This window comes from Amblyraja radiata, chromosome 9 (assembly GCF_010909765.2).
Source record: "Amblyraja radiata isolate CabotCenter1 chromosome 9, sAmbRad1.1.pri, whole genome shotgun sequence".
Taxonomy (NCBI): domain Eukaryota; kingdom Metazoa; phylum Chordata; class Chondrichthyes; order Rajiformes; family Rajidae; genus Amblyraja; species Amblyraja radiata.
The window spans coordinates 10,767,345-10,788,353 of NC_045964.1; positions in this window are offsets into that span (position 1 = coordinate 10,767,345).

The following is a 21,009-nucleotide window of genomic DNA, read 5'->3' on the forward strand; positions in this document are numbered from 1 at the left end:
CCTGCTTGATGCCACCAGTACCTACAACTAGCATCACGACCTGCTACGACCTACCTATGACCTTGTGACGACCATGCTGCGACTATGAGTCAAGGGCAAACTCGGCAGAATTAGGTCGTGAAAGTGAGACAGGCCCTTTACAATGATCAGCAACCGGGAGATCCAGCAGGCCTTGGCTGACCGAGCCCAAGTGTTTGTCAAAACGCTCACCGAGTCTACGATTTCCTGTCAGTGAAGTATTCACACCAGAACAGTTGAAATACTTACAGCATATCATCTGACATAAAATGCCTAAAATTAAACTTGAAGCAAAATGTATTAGAATACCTCGACTTAGACATAATATGCTGAAATGGTGAAACTAAATTGCGCGAATCTCCCTGTTGCTAACCATTTTAACTCCCCTTCCCAGTCCCACACCAGCCTTTTTGTCCTGGGCCTCCTCCATTACCAGAGTGAAGGCAAACTGGAAGAACAGCACCTCATATTCTGCTTGGGTAGCTTACAACCCCAGGACATGAACACTGTGTTCTACAATGTTAGACAATGCCCCCACTTATTGCCTGCTTGCTTGCCCATGTCCCCCGCTCATTGCCCACCCATTTATCTCTCTATTCCACCCTGTCCCCTTCCACCTACATCCCTTCCTCTCACTCTTCATGCCACTTCTCTTTCACCTCTCTTCTCCTTATCTAACATCCTTTGCCTGCTTTTTTTATCTCAGGCCTTTGTCGGCCCATCAACCGATCGAACACTTCTCATCTGCCGAATACTGCTGAATGGGGCGGCACGGTGGCGCAGCGGTAGAGTTTCTGCCTCACAGCGCTAGAGACCCAGGTTCGATCCTAACTACGGGTGCTGTCTGTACGGAGTTTTTACGTTGTCCCCGTGACCTGCGTGGGTTTTCTCCGAGTTCTTCGGTTTCCTCCGATTCACACTCCAAAGACGTACATGTTTGTAGGTTAATTGGCTTGGTATAAGTGTAACTCATCCCGAGTGTGTGTAGGGTAGTGTTAGTGTGCGGGGATCACTGGTTGGTGTGGACCCAGTGGGCCGAAGTGCCTGCTTCCAAGCTGTATCTCTAAACTAAACTAAACTGAACCTGACACCTTCCCAGTTTTGACCACTTTTCCAACTTTCTTCCCTGGACTACAAGAAGAAGGGTCACGACCTGAAACATAGCTTACCGATGTCCTCAGGAGATGCTGCCTGACCCACTGAGTTAAGCCCCTGTCCAACTTTCCCGAGTTACTCACAAATTCTCCCGAGTTTTCCCCTTGATCCAAACTCAGAGACACCAGCCGTAGGTACTCGAGGCTATTTTTTTTACTTGTGAACATTTTTCAACATGCTGAATAAACGCCCCGACTTACCTGATGCCCCGAGTACCTACGGCTGGCATTACGAGCCGCTATGAAATATCTACAGCCTACTACGGACTCGCTACGGACATTGAATCAAGGGGGAAACTCGGGAGAATTCGTGAGTAACTCGTGAGTAACTCGGACAGGCCCTTTAATCCAACACTTTGTGTTATGCGAGCAATATTCCAGCATCTGCAGTTCCTTGTGACTCTGTCATTAAAAAGTAATTAAGCATAATTAAGTTATGTGAACTTGAACTTGAACAGATGAAACAGAATACTTGAACTCTGATGTCTGAGAAAAAAAGTTATTTTGATTATACAAATTAAATTAATGAAACTGAAATATATCAAAATGGATGACAAGAAACAGAGTACAGAAGCCATCATTCGATACATAGATACATAGATACATAGAAAATAGGTGCAGGAGTAGGCCATTCGGCCCTTCGAGCCTGCACCGCCATTCAATATGATCATGGCTGATCATCCAACTCAGTATCCCGTACCTGCCTTCTCTCCATACCCCCTGATCCCTTTAGCCACAAGGGCCACATCTAACTCCCTCTTAAATATAGCCAATGAACTGGCCTCAACTACCCTCTGTGGCAGAGAGTTCCAGAGATTCACCACTCTCTCTGTGAAAAAGTTTCTTCTCATCTCGGTCCTAAAGGATTTCCCCCTTATCCTTAAGCTGTGACCCCTTGTCCTGGACTTCCCCAACATCGGGAACAATCTTCCTGCATCTAGCCTGTCCAACCCCATAAGAATTTTGTACGTTTCTATAAGATCCCCTCTCAATCTCCTAAATTCTAGCGAGTATAAGCCAAGTCTATCCAGTCTTTCTTCATATGAAAGTCCTGACATCCCAGGAATCAGTCTGGTACGATACAAAAGAACTTTCTTGCCCTGAAATACTTGCACTGATGCACCAATACTGAAATAACTGTTGTTACACACCTGGACTAGTACTAGTAGGGGTGGCACGGTGGCACAACAGTAGAGTTGCTGCCTCACAGCGCCGGTGACCCAGGTTCAATCCTCACTACGGCTCCTGTCTGTATGAAGTTTGCACGATCTCCCTGTGACCGTGTGGCCTTTCTGCTGCTGCTCCTGTTTCCTCCCACACTCCAAAGACGTGCAGGTTTGTAGGTTAATTGGCTTGGTTTAAGTGTAAATTGTCCCGACTGTGCGTAGGATAGGGTTAATGTGCGGGGATCGCTGGTCGGTGCAGACTCGGTGAGCCGTAGGGGTGTTTCCGCGCTGTAAGTGAAACTAAACCACACACGAATTAGTGCACATGAACTCAAACACACTAAGAATAGGAAGCTCCATTGGCCCGGTTTTAGTTGGGTATGGAGCAGAGGTTGAATGGCACGGCAAGTTGGAGGGGTTAAACAGTTGTGGACCTGGTTTTGGAGAGAGGAGATAAGAGCAAGGCTAGTGTCAGCCTCTGAATGAAGCAGATCAGTGACTGTAGGGTTCTTGTCCCTGAAGCTCGCACTGAGTCTGTCCGAAAAATGAAAGTCACATTTTGGCTCAGAGCGGAGAGCAGCAGGAATCCAGGAATCTCCCGAGAAAATTCCTGAGGTGGAGGTTATGCAGAAGTCAATGAGATGCATGCAGTACAAGCTCTCCTTTCATTCCAGAGTGACTCTTGGCTCTCCCTTTTGATCGCACATTGTCTTCAAACACATAATAAACATGGTCAGAGGGTGCGTCGACTTCTTATGCCTGCCTCGAACTCAAGCTAAAAGCTTCCCAACTCAAACAGCTGCTGTTTAGGAAGGAACTGTAGATGCTGGTTTAAACCAAAGATGCTGGAGTAACTCAGCGGAACAGGCAACATCTCTGGAGAGAAGGAATGGGCGACGTTTCGGGTCAAGACTCTTCTTCAGACTAGTCAGGGGAGCGGGAGACACAGAGATAAGGTGTGATAGACTTGTACACAACCCAACATCACAAGCAATCAGACTGAAAGAGCGGCTGCATTGACAAGAGTCCAAACTACAGGCACCACCAACATCAGCTCAGCTGGACGGAGGTCAGGAACGTTCCAACTGTACGAGGATGCAGAGAGTCATGGAGGGAGACAGGCCTTTCCACCCACCACGACTCAGTCAACCCATTTTTACATGGATCTACCTAGACTTCTGCCCACATTCCCACCAAACCCCAGACTCCACCACCCACCTGCACTGGAGGTTACTTACAGCGGCCAGCTAACCCAACCCGCAGACAGGCACAAAATGCTGGAGTAACTCAGTGGGACAGGAGGAATCTAAAGATAGAAGTAATGGGTGACATTTTGGGTCGAGACCTTTCTTCAGACCCAACTCAATGAGGGATGCGGGAGGAAACCAAAGCACCCGAACGAAACCCACGGGGTCACAGGGATAACTTGCTAACTCCACACTGACAGCAGCTGAGGTCAAGATCAAACCCAGGTCTCTGAAACAGTGTAGGAAGGAACTGCAGATGCTGGTTTACACCGAAGATAGACACAAAAAGCTGGAATAACTCAGCGGGCCAATCAGCGTCTCTGGAGAGAAGGAATGGGTGACATTTCGGGTTGAGACCCTTCTTCAGTCTGAAATGTCACCCGTTCCTTCTGTCCAGAGATGCTGCCTGTCCCGCTGAGGTACTACAGCTTTTTGTGTCTATCTCTGGAACGGTGAGGAAGTTTGCAGCAGTGGTCAAGACCTAAGCAGGTCCGACGGGTTCATTTATGAGCGGGGTGGAGAGGAAACTCTGGAAACTCTACCGCTGGGGAAGTGGAGCAGATTAAAAACTGTACTTGGTATTCCCGGGTTAGTTCAAGTTCAAGTTCAAGTTCAAGTTCACATGTATTGTCACATGCCCCAATTGGTGCAGTGAAATTTGAGTTACCATACAGCCATACGAATAGAAATAACACAATACACAATTGAGTTTAACATAAACATCCACCACAGTGGAATCAACATTTCTCACCGTGATGGAAGGCAATAAAGTTCTGTCAATCTTCCTCCTTTGTTCACCCGTGGTCGGGCCCTAGAACCCTCCGCAGTCGCCGCTATGGACGGCCCGATATACAGGCCCTCTCACTAGGATGATCAAAACTCCAGCGTCGCAACAGATTGGAACACACCCTGGGCTCTGAGTTTCCGAATCGGTCGCTTCTTACCGGAGACCACAGGCCGAGCTGGGCGGAGCTCCAACACTGGCGATCCTCGGCAAAAGTTCCCAGGCCTCCGCGATGTTAAAGTCAGCGTCGCGCCCGCGGCTAGAAGCTCTGCAGATCACAGCTCCACACTGTTAAAGTCAGCATGATCCGCTGGATGGAGCTCCAACACTGGCGATCCTCGACAAGGATCCCAGGCTCCGTGATGGTAATTCCACGTGGCGCCTGCTGCTGAAGCTCTGGGCTGTCTCCGGTAGGAAAGGCCGCGCCAATCCAGTTGGTAGGCTGTGAGGGGGTCGAAGATGCGACACAGAGAAAAGATGCATCTCCATCCAGGTAAGTGACTGGGAAACGGTTAACTGTGTTCGGTGAAAACTGTTGTGCACCAATGGTGAAGTGCCTGCATCCATTTCCTACAGGAGACCGCATTGAAAAATTGGATAGGTTACTTGAGGCGGGTACATCGCCCATCGTATTTAACCATGATGATGTCATTTGATGGTACCATTAAATCATGTATTGTCTTTCTGCTGACTGGATAGTGTTTCACTGTACCTCGATACACGTGACAATAGACTAAGCTGAAATGCACACCATGTTTTGTTGGTAGATCTGGATCAAAAGATTGACCCAAAAGATCAACAATGGTCGTCCAGGTGATGAAACATAGAGTCGATCATTGAGCAATCACAGGTGAAATGACAGGCGCAGTCTTTATGTTTTCACTCACTGCCCCATAGTGGCCCCACACCCTGGCCCTTGGCAGAGATAGGGACCCAGCAGAGACCTTTCTGTCCTGGGCCTCCTCCGTCATCAGAGTGAGGCCCAGCGCAAATTGGCGGAACAGCACCTCATATTTCGCTTGGGTAGTTTACACCCCAGCGGTATGAACATTGAATTCTCTAACTTCAGATAGCCCTTGCTTTCTCTCTCCATCCCCTTCCGTTTCTCAGTTCTCCCACTAGTCTTACTGTCTCCGACTACATTCTATCTTTGTCCCGCCCCCTCTACTGACATCAGTCTGAAGAAGGGTCTGGACCCGAAACGTCGCCAATTCCTTCTCTCCATAGATGCTGCCTGATCCGCTGAGTTACTCCAGCATTTTGTGTCTACCTTTGATAATCAAGGACTTTCCTCACCCTGGGCATTCCCACTTCTCCCCGCTCCTGAAGGGTGAAGTCACAATCTTCCAACCTGCCTCCTACTGGACATTGGACCTTTTCTCTGGAACTGCAATGGTACAATGCTGAAAATTATATTCTGGTATTTTTCTTCTTGCTCTATTGTACTTTTGTATGGCTTGATTGTAATCATGTATTATGTTATCAGATTTAACTGGATAGCACGTACACCAAAAGCTTTTCACTGTACATGTGAAAACAATAGACCAATATCAATACCAGTACCAACCAGTCAGGATACTTTCCACAGTGTTTCTGTAGAGGTTTCTTAGCGTGTTCAGTGACATACCAAATCTCTTTAAACTTCTGAGCAAAAACTCCTCACACCGTCTATCCGTGTCCTCCAGGGATGTTGCCCGAGTCACTGAGTTACTCCAGCGCTTTGCCTTCTATGCAAGATTCCAGTATCTGCAGCTCCTTGTGTCTTCATTAGGTAGGTAACTGGGATGGAAGGTCACATGAAGAGGCACGGTGGCGCAGCGGTAGTATTGCTGCTCTACAGCGCTTGCAGCACCCGAGACCTGGGTTCGATCCCGACTATGGGTCCTGTCTGTACGGAGTTTGTACGTTCTCCCTGACATCGCATGGGTTTTCTCTGAGATCTTTGCTTTCCTCCCACACTCCAAAGGCATACAGGTTTGTAGTTTGTAATTGGCTTGGTGTAAATGTAATCATCCTGAGTGTGTGTAGGATAGTGTTAATGTGCTGGGATCGCTGGTCGGTGCAGACTCGGTGGGCCGAAGGGCCTGTTTCTGCACTGTATCTTTAAACTAAAAAACTGAGACTAGGCATAGAATTTTTAAACAGGCAATCAGTCAAGATACTTTCTACAGAGCATCTGTAGATTTAGAGATTTTGAGATAAAGGGATAGAGGGGCTATAAAGGGATATTTTGATTGACCTGATCCAAGTTTGAGAAACATCTTAAAGAAGAGAGAAGGGAAGATGGACACAAAAAGCTGGAGTTACTCAACGGCACAGGCAGCATCTCTGGAGAGAAGGAATGGGTGATGTTTCGGGTCGAGACCCTTCTTCAGAAAGTTAATACGGCTTGATTGCCCAGCAAACCTCCGTGGGTGCTACGTGAAATCCTCCCATACTTTCTGCAGAGAAGTTTGTTACATATTTTTCCCAGCGCTGAGGACTCTTTTTTTAAAAAGTGAGGTAATATGTAACTTGGTCAAAAACTATTATTCAGATTAAGTGCAGCCTGCCTCTTGTTAATATTATTTATCAAGTCCAGCCACCCATTTACTCCCTGCCAACGGAGCGAGCGTTCCAAAGGCAGTTCTCCTCTCTGTAGGTCAATGGTATTTTAAAGCAGAACCCACATTTAAAAGTGCATAATGTAGAACAGAGAGCGGGGAGAGGAAGTGTGGTCGAGAAGCTCCACTGACTCCAGTCCTGCCGCACAGTCCTGCTCCCCAACCGGCTGTGAGCGGCGTTTGCATGTGAACGACTGTGAGCAATGGACGTGTTTACCTTCAGCTTCCCTCTCAATGTCGAGCAATCTGCGAGGTCCCACTACGCAGGACCAGCCTGGAGACCCAGGCCTGGCAATCAATCGCAGACCATTGTGAGCCATTGTGGGCACCATATCTGAGGAAGGATGGGCTGGCTCTGGAGAGGGTCCAGAAGAGGTTTACAAGAATGATCCCAGGAATGAGTGGGTTAACATATGATGAGCGTTTGTTGGCACAGGGCCTGTACTCGCTGGAGTTTAGAAGAATGAGGGGGGACCTCATTGAAACGTACAGAATAGTGAAAGGCTTGGGTAGAGTGGATGTGGAGAGGATGTTTTCACTAGTGGGAGAGTCTAGGACTAGAGGTCATAGCCTCAGAATTAAAGGACGTTCTTTTAGGAAGGAGATGAGGAGGAATTTCTTTAGTCAGAGGGTGGAATTCTTTGCCACGGCAGGCTGTGGAGGCCAAGTCAGTGGATATTTTTACGGCATAAAATGGGGAGATTATGGGGAGAAAGCAGAATGATGTTGGGAAGGAGAGATAGATCAGTCAAGATTGAATGGCAGAGTAGACTTGATGGGCCGAGTGGCCTAATACTGCTCCTATCACTTTTGATCTTATGAACATGGCCACAAGCAAACCTCCGTGGGTGCTACGTGAAATCCTCCCATACTTTCTGCAGAGAAGTTTGTTTGATGTGTTTAAATACTGTAATATTGGAGCTGGGTTGAAGAATACAGCTCTCACTCAATGTGTGTCCTCAGCTGATATGTAGCAGCTCTCTGCAAAAGACGGTCAACAGACGTTGATGGGGCCTGTTTGCAACCAGAAGCCACGAGGCTGCTGATAGAGAAAGTGGATTTTCTACTCTGGGTTTTTTTTAAAGACGCTCAAAAATGCAAAGTTTCCCTTTCTCGAATGTACCCAGCCCTCCCCCACCTCAGCCGGAGGGACAGCTCCCTCTGCTGGCGTGTCCAGGAAGCTGCTGGGCTCCAATCTGACTCCAGAAGTTTAGTTTAGTTTAGAGATACAGTGCGGAAACAGGGCCCTTCAGCCCACCGAGTCCGCACCGACCAGCGATCCCCGCACGTTAACACCACCCTACACACACACTAGGGACAATTTACACTTATACCAAGCCAACGCACCTACAACCCTGTACGTCTTTTGGAGTGTGGGGAGGAAACCGAAGATCCCAGAGAAAACCCACGCGGTCACGGGGAGAACGTACAAACTCCGTACAGACAGCACCCGTAGTTTGGGATTGAAACCGGGTCTCTACTGTTGCAAGCGCTGTAAGGCAGCAACTCTACCGCTGCACCACCTTCTAAGAAGCAATAGTCCCCTTTATAATCAGACAAGCAAGGTGCTGGAAGTGGCACAGGTAGGCATGCGTGTGGGTACCCCTATGCCAGTTCTGTTGGGTTGCAGGTGGATTAATTAAACTAGCAGCAGCACAGTGGTGGTAGAGCTGCTGCCTCACTCGCCAGAGATCCGGGTTCGATCCCAACATCGGGTGCCGTTCGTGTGGAGTTTGCACGTTCTCCTTGTGACCGCATGGGTTTCCTCCAGATGTATCGGTCTTCCTTCCACATCCCAAAGACGTGAGGGCTTTGTGGATTAATTGGGCTGTGTATATTGCCTTAGTGTGTACGGAATAGATGCTTAAGTGGAATAACATAGAACTAGTGTGAATGGGTGATCTCGTGGACGTGGACTCGGTGGGCCGAAGGGCCCGTTTTCATGCTGTGCCTTTTAATCGATCAATCAATCATTCAAGAAGTTGCAAAAAGCCGCTGGATGAACTCAGCAGGTCAGGCAGCAACTGCGGAAGAAATGGACAGACAACATTATCCTCGATCATCGTCCCCTTTGATCTCTTGTTTTCACACCTTATTCTTTTATATCTCCATGTCTCCCTCTCCCATGACTCTCAATCTGAAGAAGGGTCTCGACCTAAAACATCACCCATTCCTTCTACCCAGAGATACTGCCTGTCCCGCTGAGTTACTCCAGCATTTAGTGTCTATCTTCGACAACTTTTCCTGGTCAGGACCTTTTTCCCAATTCTCCACGGACGCTACCTGACCTGCTGTGTTCCTGCAGCAGTTTGTTTTTTTGGTCAAATAAGCCAACTGTTTCTTCACAGGGCAGCCAATGCAACACTGTAAAACGAGACACACAATGAAATAGTAATGTTCCAGGAAGCTGGGAAAACAGAACTATCTCCAAAATATCCGTGGCCCAGGCCAACACTGGAATGAACTCAATCCACTGGCTCACGGGTGAACGGAGAACTTTCTTTTCCCAAGAACTTGAAAGAGTCGTACAGCAGGGAAACAAGCCCTTCGGCCAATTGAGTCCATGCCAAGCACCAGACAGCATTAACAATAATGTTACACTAATCACACATCTCCATTGACTCAGCCATCAACCCAGAATCTACCACCCAGCCAGACACTCGAGGCCATTTACAGTGGCCAGTTATCCTACCAACTGGCAGGACTTTGGGATGCGAGGGAAAACCAGAGAACTTGGGGTCATCCATGGGTCACAGGGAGAATGTGGAATCCCACACAATAAACACCAGAAATCAGGATCAAACATGAGGTGGAATTCTCTGCCACAGAAGGCAGTGGAGGCCAATTCACACAAGAGAGATTTAGATATAGCACTTAGGGCTAACTGAATCAAGGGATATGGGGAGAAAGCAGGGACGGGGTACTGATTCTGGATGATCAGCCATGATCATATTGAATGGCGGTGCTGGCTCGAAGGGCCGAATGGCCTACTTACTCCTGCACCTATTTTCAATGTTTCGATGTTTCTATTAGTCATTGGAATTGTGGGGCAGCTGCTCTACCTGCTGCACCACCATGGTGCCCTTGATAGGTTCATCCAGAAGATTAAGATGCTTGCGATCTACTGTGACTTGGTAGTTTGGGCTCAGAACTGGCTTTGACATAGAAGACAGGATGTAGCGGTGGAAGGGTGCCCTTTTGGCCGGAGGTTTGTGACCAGTGGCGATCCACAGGCATTTGTGCTGGGACCTTTGTCCCCTGTGACATAAATAAATCTCAGACATACATGTAGATAGGTTGCTTAGTAGGTTTGGAGTTGGAGCTGCGTACAGCGTGGAAGACTGTCAAAGAATACATTGGATTATAGATCAGTTACAGACACGGGCAGAAAAATGGCAGATGGAGATTAATCCGAGCTTCTGCACTGCAGGAGGTCGAACGTTTGTGGCAAAACCCTTAATAGCATTGATATGCAGGGGATCTTGGGTTCATGAGTTCACAGGAAGTTCATAGCTCCCTGAAAATGGCAACACAAGTAGATAGAGTGGAAATGAAGGCATGTGATATGCTTGCCTTCATCGGTCGGAATATTGAATATAAGGGCCAGGAAGTTATAAAATGCTGATTTGGCTGCATTTGAAGTATTCTATGCAGTTCTGGTCACCCGATTACAGGAAGGACGGGGAGGCTGGGGAGAGGATGCCGGTGAGGCTTACCAGAGTGCTGCCTGCATTGGAGGTTGTTAGCTGTAAGGTGAGGTTGGACAACGTTGGATTGTTTTCTCTGGAATTACAGAGGTGATGGGGGAGACCTGATAGAAGTAATAAAATTATGTTGGGGTGGACAGTCACACCTATTCTCCAGCGAGGAAATGTCAAGGACCAGAGGGTAACGATCTAATTAGTTTAACTTGGCATTATGTTTGGCATAGACATTGTGGGCCAAAGTGCCTGTTCCTGTACTGTTCTATGTTCCATTATATATTTGTCCCACCTGAGGTTCTCTATACATTCACTCCCTCCGTCAGGGTATATTTCGGATTAGACCCTCCTCTCTCCCCTCGCCCCTCGCCCCTTCTTAATTGACCTTCGGACTCAGTACAGAATCCTCTTTAAAGTCTGGAACTTGGGCCAAAGTGCAGCTTGATTGTAAACCAAACCTACCCTGGAAGCTAACACTCTCAGAGGCTGTGGGAGTTACAGATGCCTCTGTATCTAACAAAGCCAATACTTGTACCTGTGGAGTAATCAGAGCGACAGGTAGTGCTGATTGTGCCAGGTATCTCAACACCACCGAAACCAGGGCAGGGTGTGGGAGGCTGATTGCAGTGACTTGAATTCCTGTGCAACCAAGGACATACTTGAATCAGGTCATCGATAGCCATCCAGTGCCCTCGTGATAGGGATGTTTACCTGCAAGCTCAAAGCTTGTCTGGGACACTCCCTCCCATTGAATCAGACAAACCTGACTGAGCCGGCTTCCGATCATAGCCCGAGAGCCAAGCCCTTGGAGCCACGTTCAGTATCGGAGCTCAGGCAGGGAACCGCTCCCAAACCAGGGCCAGTATCGATGCTGCTGAATGCTACTGTAAAAGAGTCATAGAGTGACACAGTGTGGAAACAGGCCCTTCGTCCCAACTTCTCCACAGAGCTACACTAGTCCCACCTGCCTGTGCTTGGTCCATAACCCTCCAAACTTGTCCTATCCATGTACCCTTCTAACTGTTTCTTAAATGTTGCGATAGTCCCAGCCTCAACTACCTCTTCTGGTAGCTTGTTCCATACAAAAGTTACCCCTCCGATTCCTATTAAACCGCTTCCTCTTCACCTTAACCTATGTCCGCTATTCCTCGATTCCCCTACTCTAGGCAAGAGACTCTGTGCATCCACCTGAACTATTCCTCGTGATTTTATACACCTCTATAAGATCACCCCTCAGCTTCCTGCGCTCCAAAGAATAGAGACCCAGCCTACTCAACCTCTCCCTATAGCTCAGACCCTCTAGTCCTGGCAACATCCTCGTAAATCTTCTCTGAACCCTTTCCAGCTTGACAATATCTTTCCTATAACATGGTGCCCTGAACTGAACACAATATTCTAAATGCGGTCTCACCAACGTCTTATACAACAGCAGCATCCCAAGTTGACGGGAACGTTTTGGTTACAGCCAGAGCCTGCGGCATACGTTGCATTGGATAGAGTGGATGTGGAGAGGACGGTTCCACTAGTGGAAGAGTCTAGGACTAGAGGTCACAGCCTCAGAATTAAAGGACGTTCCTTTAGGAAGGAGAAGAGGTGGAATTTATTTCGTCAGAGGGTGGTGAATCTGTGGGATTCTTTGCCACAGAAGGCTGTGGAGGCAGTCAGTGGATATATTTAAGACAGAAATAGATGGATTCTTGATTAATACGGGTGTCAGCGGTTATGGGGAGAAGGCAGGAGAATGGAGTTAGGAGGGAGAGACAGATCAGCCATGATTGAATGGTGGAGTAGACTTGAATGGGCCGAATGAAGAGGTCGAAGACTTGAAGGGGCCGAATGGCCTCATTCTACTCTTATGATGATCTTATGATACCCTCTCTTCCAACCAGAAAGGAAAAGACTGCAAATCAAAAAAAAAAGGAAATCTGCTGGAAATCTGAAATTAAAACCAAGAGGGTCGGAAATGCTCGGCAGGTTAGGCAGCTTCGAGAGAGAAGTTAGCATCTCGGGTCTGAGACACTTTATTGGACAGGGACAGAGCAAAAGAGCCTGATGCTCACACAGTGTCGTAAACGTCAGCCTTAGGGGAGCCTGAAGGAATCTTTATTTTAGATGAAAGATGGGTGCGGGTGTCAGGGGTTACGGGGAGAGGCAGGAGAATGGGGTTAGGAGGGGGAGATAGATTAGCCATGATTGAATGGTGTAGTAGACTCGATGGGCCGAATGGCCTAATTATACTCCTATCACTTGGAGTAACTCAGCGAGTCAGGCAGCATTCCCGGAGAACATATATTAGATGACCTATCTGGTTGGGAACCCTTCTTCAGACAAGGTCAGGGCATCACTGGCAAGGCCAACATTTAACGTCCTTGGGGCAGGGGTGGTGAGGTGCCTTCTTGAACCAGTGCAGCCCTTCTGGTGAAGGTGCTCCCACAGGACAGTTGGGATTAAGAATCACAGATACAATAATGGTGTAGGAATGAGGATGTGTTTCCAAAGTGGAGTGGGAAATGCAAGGGAGTATGCAGGTGGTGCATAGACTATCCTTGCATAGACGTTTGCCCTGCCTGGTGCTGGAGGTTGCAAACTCGGGATGGGGAGAAGGCAGGAGAATGGGGTTAGGAGGGAGAGATAGATCAGCCATGATTGAATGGTGGAGTCGTCTTGATGGGCCGAATGGCCTAATTCTGCTCCTATCGCTTATGAATTTAAGAGCGTGTGACCACATTCCAGGGCTTTCCCCTGCATTCCCCTTCAGGATTCACCCATGGCTTGTGCGTAGAATCAACAACCCTGCACTGTGTACGCCCTGCCCCACTTGCTTGGGTCCACTGGTAGATATCCCATCATGAGAGACATCTCACTGCATGCTCACCTTATGTCCGCAAAGCACCAATCCCCTGCATGGTCCAGTCAGTAGGAACGCTGGCTGTCTCTCGCTCCTCTCCTGATCCAGGGGATACAACTACTGCCTCAGCTGACACTTTCCATTGCTAAACACTTACGTTTTCCGTTTGCTAAACACTTTAACTCCCCCTCCCATTCCCACATTGACCTTTCTGTCCTGGGCCTCCTCCACTGTCAGTGATGAGGCCCAGCACAAATTGGAAGAACAGCACCCTATATGTCGCTTGGGTAGCTTACAGCCCAGCGGTATGAATATTGATTTCTCTAACTTCAATAGACAATAGATAATAGTCAATAGGTGCAGGAGGACGCCATTTGGCCCTTCGAGCCAGCACCGCCATTCAATATGATCATGGCTGATCATCCCCAATCAGTACCCCGTTCCTGCCTTCTCCCCATATCCCCTGACTCCGCTATTTTTAAGAGCCCTATCTAGCTCTCTCTTGAAAGCATCCAGAGAACCTGCCTCCACTGCCCTCTGAGGCAGAGAATTCCACAGACTCACCACTCTCTGTGAGAAAAAGTGTTTCCTCGTCTCCGTTCTAAATTGCTTACTCCTTATTCTTAAACTGTGGCCCCTGGTTCTGGACTCCCCCAACATCGGCAACATGTTTCCTGCCTCTAGCGTGTCCAAGTAATCCTTGCTTTCCCTCTCTCTCCGTCCCTCCCCCATCCTAGTTCTCCTCCTGGTTAAATATTATTAATTGTATGCAGCGTTATGACCTTTCCCTCAGCTAACAATTCATTATCATCGTCCGCTTTGATCTGTCATTTTCACACCTTACCCTTCTATATCTCTAGACTCCCTCTCCCCTGACTCTCAGTCTGAAGAAGGGCCTCGACCCGAAACCTCACCCATTCCTTCTCTCCAGAGATGTTGCCTGTCCCGCTGAGTTACTCCATCATTTTGTGTCTAGCCTCGGTTGACCATCAGCTAACCGAGAACAGGTCAAGGGTGAGCCTGGGATGGCGGTGAACTGTGCACACACCAGAGGAACACTACTGAATAAGGACTAGACACCAGGATTCAAGATTGGGAACTGCAATACTAACTCTGCAATTCTTCCAAAAAAGACACAAAGTGCTGGAGTAACTCAGCGGGTCAGGCAGCACCTCTGGAGAACATGGATGGGCCATGTTTCGAGTCAGTTGGTCCCGACCTGGAAAGTCACCTAGCCATGTTCTCCGGAGATGCTGCCTGCCTCGCTGAGTTACTCCAGCATTCTGTGCCTTTGCTTGTAAACCAACATCTGCCGTTCCTTCTGTGCCTGCGACTCTTCCAGTTCCTTGCTGATTACTTGAGGATGCAGCATTGCATGGTCTGCCCTCACCAATAGCAATGTAATAGTAATAGCCATTCTGAGGAAGGGTCTCAACCTGAAACGTCACCCATACCTTCTCTCCAGAGATGTTGCCTGTCCCGCTGAGTTACTCCAGCATTTTGTCTCCAACAATGTCACACTCACGGATTGCAAGCCCCGCCACTAATTGGTTTCCATGCCATACCAATACTCATTTAGCAAGCAAATATCAGTGTCACTGCTGGGGTAAATAGTAACATTAGGACGTGGAGTCCGTGGAGTGAAGGGAGTGCTTTAACAGGAAGCAGGATGAACCACGATCGTTAACCTGCTGGCGGCGCAGGGAGGGGGGTGGGTGGGTGATCCCTGGAGAAGGTCGTGTGTTGGGAATCACTGAAGAGGAAGACAAGAGCCTGTGACTGAACAACCACAATGCAAGCTGACCCACTAGGTGCTGCACGCTACACAGGGTTCAGAGTGGGCACGCCTTGTTCAAACCTGTAACGGTGTGAACAGTCTGAACACAGGCGAGTGGGTCGTGAGTCCCCGGTTATTGTAATCCTCAGGCAGACACAAAATGCTGGAGTAACTCTGGAGAGAAGGAATGGGTGACGTTTCGGGTCGAGACCCTTCTTCAGACTGAAAGTCACGGGAAAGGGAAACGTGAGATATAGACGATGATGTGGAGAGATAAAGAACAATGAATGAAAGAGGCAACAAAGCAACGATGATAAAGGAAACAGGTTAGCTGTTTGTTGGGTGAAAATGAGAAGCTGACGCGACTTGGGTGGGGGAGGGATAGAGAGAGTGGGAATGCCGTGGCTACCTGAACTGACTGCTGGGTGGCAAGCTGCCCAAGCAAAATACGAGTTGATGTTCCTTCAATTTGCATTTAGCCTCACTCAGACAATGGAGGAGACCTAGGACAGAAAGATCAGTGTGGGATTGGGAGGTGTTAAAGTGTTTAGCAACCGGGAAGATCGGGTAGGTTCAGGCGGACTGAGCGAAAGTGTTCAGCAAAACGATCGGCCAGTTTACCTCTGGATATGGCTGATCCCACGACCTCTGGGAATCGAACTGGAATTAGCAACCGTATATTAGCTGGGGCAACCACTGAAAACAAGCTGGCCAAGCATCTAACCTTCATGATTAACCTGAGCCAGCTCCTTGCTTGGCACTGAGTCTCATTGACCTCTGTCAGGCACCAATGGACTCCACAGCAAACAAACCTGAACCACCGCTCCACGCAGTGGCACAGCTGGTTGAGCTGCTGACTTACAGCTCCAGAGGCCTCGGTTCAATCTTGACCTTGGGTGCTCCCACATCAGCGCCTCTACTTCCTGAGAAGATTACGGAGAGTTGGTATGTCAAGGAGAACTCTCTCTAACTTCTACAAGTGCACAGTAGAGAGCATGCTGACTGGTTGCATCGTGGCTTGGTTCGGCAATTTGAGCGCCCTGGAGCGGAAAAGACTACAAAAAGTGGTAAACACTGCCCAGTCCATCATCGGCTCTGACCTCCCGTCCATCGAGGGGATCTATCACAGTTGCTGCCTCAAAAATGCAGGCAGCATCATCAAGGACCCTCACCGTCCTGGCCACACACTCATCTCCCCACTACCTTCAGGTAGAAGGTACAGGAGCCTGAAGACTGCAACGACCAGGTTCAGGAACAGCTACTTCCCCACAGCCATCAGGCTATAAACTCAGCTCGGACAAAAATCTGAACATTAATAGCCAATAATCTGTTTATTTGCACTTTATCAGTTTAATTATTCATGTGTGTATATATTTATGTAATGGTATATGGACGCACTGATCTGTTCTGTATTCGTGCCTACTATGTTCTGGTGTGCTAAAGCAAAGCAAGAATTTCATTGTCCTATCAGGGACACATGACAATAAAACTCTCTCTTCTCCCAGTGACTACATGGGATTTCTCCGGATGTTCGGGTTGATGGAATTGATTGTGAGATACAGCATTGAAACAGGCCCTTCGGCCCATGTAGTCCACGCCAACCATCGATCACCCATTCACACTAGTTCTACTTTATCCCACTTTCGAGCCAACTCCATACACATGAGAGGCAACTTACAGAAGCTAATTAACCTACAAATCCACGTAACGAGGTACAGTGAAAAGCTTTTTGTTGCGTGCTAACCAGTCAGCGGAAAGATAATACATGATTACAACCGAGCCATCGACCGTGTACGGATACAGGATAAAGGGAATAATGTGAATAATGTTTAGTGCAAGGTACGTCCAGTAAAGTCCGATCAAAGAAAGTTCAAGGGTCAACAATGAGGTAGATAGTAGTTCAGCACTGATGATTAGGATGATTCAGATGCCTGATAACAGCTGGGAAGAAACTGTCCCTGAATCTGGAGTTGTGTGTTTCTCCACTTCTGTACCTCTTGCCTGATGGGAGAGGAGAGAAGAGGGAGTGGCCAGGGTGCGACTCGTCCTTGATTATGCTGCTGGCAGAGATCAAAAGGCTCCCGCAAAGCCACTAGCTGCTGATATCCGCCACTCCTCACCTCATGTGTCCTTCTCCCTGTGACCATTGCCTGCTTGTGAGAGCAGCAAATGTCAACAGGCTACTCCACTGAAAGCACAAATGTTGCCCAGTGTATGACTGTTAATATTGGCAGCCAGGATCATCAAAGATCCACATCACCCCGGCCATGCTCTCATATCGCTCCTACCTTTGGAAAGAAGGTGCAGGGGTCTGAAAACAGCGAGCACCGGGATCAAGAAATGCTTCTTCCCAAACATCATCAACCTCTTGAACACAACACTAACCTCACAACCATGAGCGCCTGCCTTTGGTTACACCAAGGAGTTTGGATTTTGAACTAGTACTGTATTATTGTAGTACTGCTTGTTAATTTATTGAAAATAGTAAGATTAAACGAGAACTTACCAGTTTGAAGTTTGATCTGTATTTTATGAGGAGGAACGTTGAGGGAATACGTGAAGAACCCGCTTCCAACGCATGCGTGTCATTCTTCAAAGCAGCGGTGTGAGGTCACAGAAACTATAATGACCTAACATAGTAAGATTATCAAAGAGATACCAGTTTTAATATGATCATAGGAGGGTGGGAGCGGAGGGCACGTATTCCCTCAACGTTCCTCCTCATAAAATACAGATCAAACTTCAAACTGGTAAGTTCTCGTTTAATCTTACTATTTTACTTCGGAGTCACGTGAGTGACTACGTGAAGATTTCAAAGCTCTGTGACCTCATGCCGTGGAACGAGTCCATGCTTCACAACTGCCTTGGGTATTGGGAGAGAGTATCATTAGCAATTTTAGACACACTTATACAAAGACTTGTGTGATATAACGAGAAAATAAATTTATTAATTGAAATCATAGCCCTGTAACCCTTCGGGCAAATTATAATATTGAACGTAAAATGCTTTCCGAAAATGATGATGATGGCTCCAAAACTGGTTTATTATAAAACCTTTGGAAAGTCCTTTCGGATGACCATCCTGCTATTCTGAGGATTTGGTCCGTGGGTACCTCCAGCATTTTTGCTGCGGATGTTGCTGCAGCCCTGGTGGAATGAGATTTAAAAACATTAGTGTCTATTCCTGCCATCTTTAGGACACATTTGAGCCACCTTGAGATAGTTTGGGTCGTGACCCTTTTGTGCGGTTTCTTGTAAGAAATTAACAGAGCCATTTCCTGCCCTCGAATGCTCTTAGTATATTCCATGTATAATTGGATATGTCTTGCTATACACAGACGTTCGTCATATGGATATGCCATAAATTCAATCACTTGACCCGATGAGCCTGGTCTGTTTTGTTTTATTAACTCATGTATGACAAACATCAGTTTCTCGGGTGAGATGATCAAGGAGTCCAGGCTCAGTTTGCTTAATGACTGGACTCGTTGTGCAGAAACTAACGCCATGAGCATAACCATCTTCATGGTCAGTTTCTGAAGTGATAATGCTGTTATGGGCGACCAGCTCCTCAGCATGTTCAAAACGACACCCACATCCCAAATTTTGGAGTACCTGGTTTTAGGGGGATTTGCATTGAATATGCCCCTCATAAGTTTTGTTACCAGGGGGTGCGTTCCCACCGTGTGCCGCTCCGTTCCTTGTGATAGGTAATTGGAGAGTGCACTTCTGGCACTATTGATGGCACTGTAGCCCAATCGTTTGTCATAATGGAGGTTTGTTAAGAATTCCAATACGGCCGGAATGTTCTTGGCCCTTTGGTCTAGGTTGTTGTCAAAGCAGTATATGCCCCATTTCTTGATGTGTCCGAGGTACTGCTTCCGTGTTGACAGTCTTTGTGCGGATGTGATGAGATTCATCGTCCTGTCTGACAGCCCCATGCTGTGTAGTGGGTCTTTCAGACTCTACAAATCAACAAATCCATAGTATTATGGCATGGGTGACTGCCCCCCAGTTACTGGATGAATTAATAAATTCGGGCTATGTCCAATAATGGAACATGGTTCTAACACCATCCCCTGTATGACCGAATACCACGGTTGAGTAGGCCAATCGGGTACTATGATAATCCCAGATGCCGAATATTGTTGAATTTTCCTTAGTACCCGGTTGATGAGGCAGAATGGGGGGGAAAGCATAAAAAACGCCATTTCCCCCAATGCAGTGAGAAAGCATCTGTAGCTTCTGCCCCAGGGTCTGGTTTCCAGGAGACATACCTTGGTAATTGGTGATTCAACCTGGACGCAAAGATATCAATATCTGGTCTACCATATTTTGCTGTAATATCAGCAAATACATTTTTATTTAACATCCATTCCTTGTTTTCATTAAATTTGCGTGACCTGGTGTCTGCCACTGAATTTAGCTTACCTGGTAGGTATGTTGCCGATATCCAAATGTTTCTTTGGATACACCATTTTGTAATACCATAGACGGGTTGTCCATAATGATGGGGTTGGAGCAATACCTAATGCTATGTTCCCACCACTGTAGTTCAATTATAGCTTCTGTAGGCAGCTCCATAGGTCTATCAAAATGACCTTTGTTAAATTTGAGTGCTCTAATTTTTGCTCTTTGCAAATTTTGATAATGTAATGGCCCAAAATGTGTGGCCGGGAATGTAGCCACAATCTTCCCAATTATCCGGCCTACCCTCTAATGGAGGGTCTGTTGGTGTTTAAGAAGTTCGCTGCAATCCTCCTGTAAGGCTGCGGCTTTATCTATTGGTAAAGTTACTAATATATTGACCGTGTTAATGGTGAATCCTAGATAATCCATATTAGTTTCTGGTATCAATTTACACTTAACTACCGTCTGTGTTCCCCTCTGATGGGTACTGTATAGTATGCATCTTTTAAGTCAATGCTTGTCATATAGAAACCAGCTGATACTAATTCTTTAGCAGTGATAAAGGTATCCATCTTAAAATGAACATATTAAACAAATGTGTTTAGGGTTGAAAGGTCAATGATAATCCTGCAACCCCCATCTTTTTTATTTTTAATAATATGTTTGATACAAATTTTAATTGTTCATGAGTAGTATGCTCAATCACACCTTTTGTATACAATCGTTGTAGCTCCATGTGGGCTTTAGATTGTTCTGTTTTTATAAGGACGAAATGCCTTTCTGGTGTATGTTGTACTGGGGGTTTATTGGAATGAGTAAATTCTAGCAGATAACCCTGAATACTGCTTAGAATATACGAGTCTGTAGTGATTTTACACCATTCATAACTTGTCGTATTGCAACCTCCCACCCCCCCCGTCGTGGGTCCCTTTTTTACAAAAGAACCCCACCCACGTACCTCCATGGTTACTGGTGGTTGTATTATTTTCTTGGTTTTTTTAAAAAGGGGGGTTCTGTTTTTATTGATTGTGTTCGAGGTTGTACTGGAGGTTGATGCTTCCGCGTCTTCCAGGGTGGCCGTCCCTGGCCATACCCTAAAAAAGGCTGCTGTTGGTTGTATAGGTTTCTGGCAGTGCCACTGGTATGAGCCACACTTATCGGTCTTACATGTGGCTGGTACCGTGATCCAAAGTAAGCCTTCGTGCTGGCTTTGATGAGCCCCAATGTCTTGGCTTCTTCGTCCAGTTTCTTGAACTGTTTGGACAAGTCTTGCCCAAACAAAAGGGTTGAGATTTTAACGG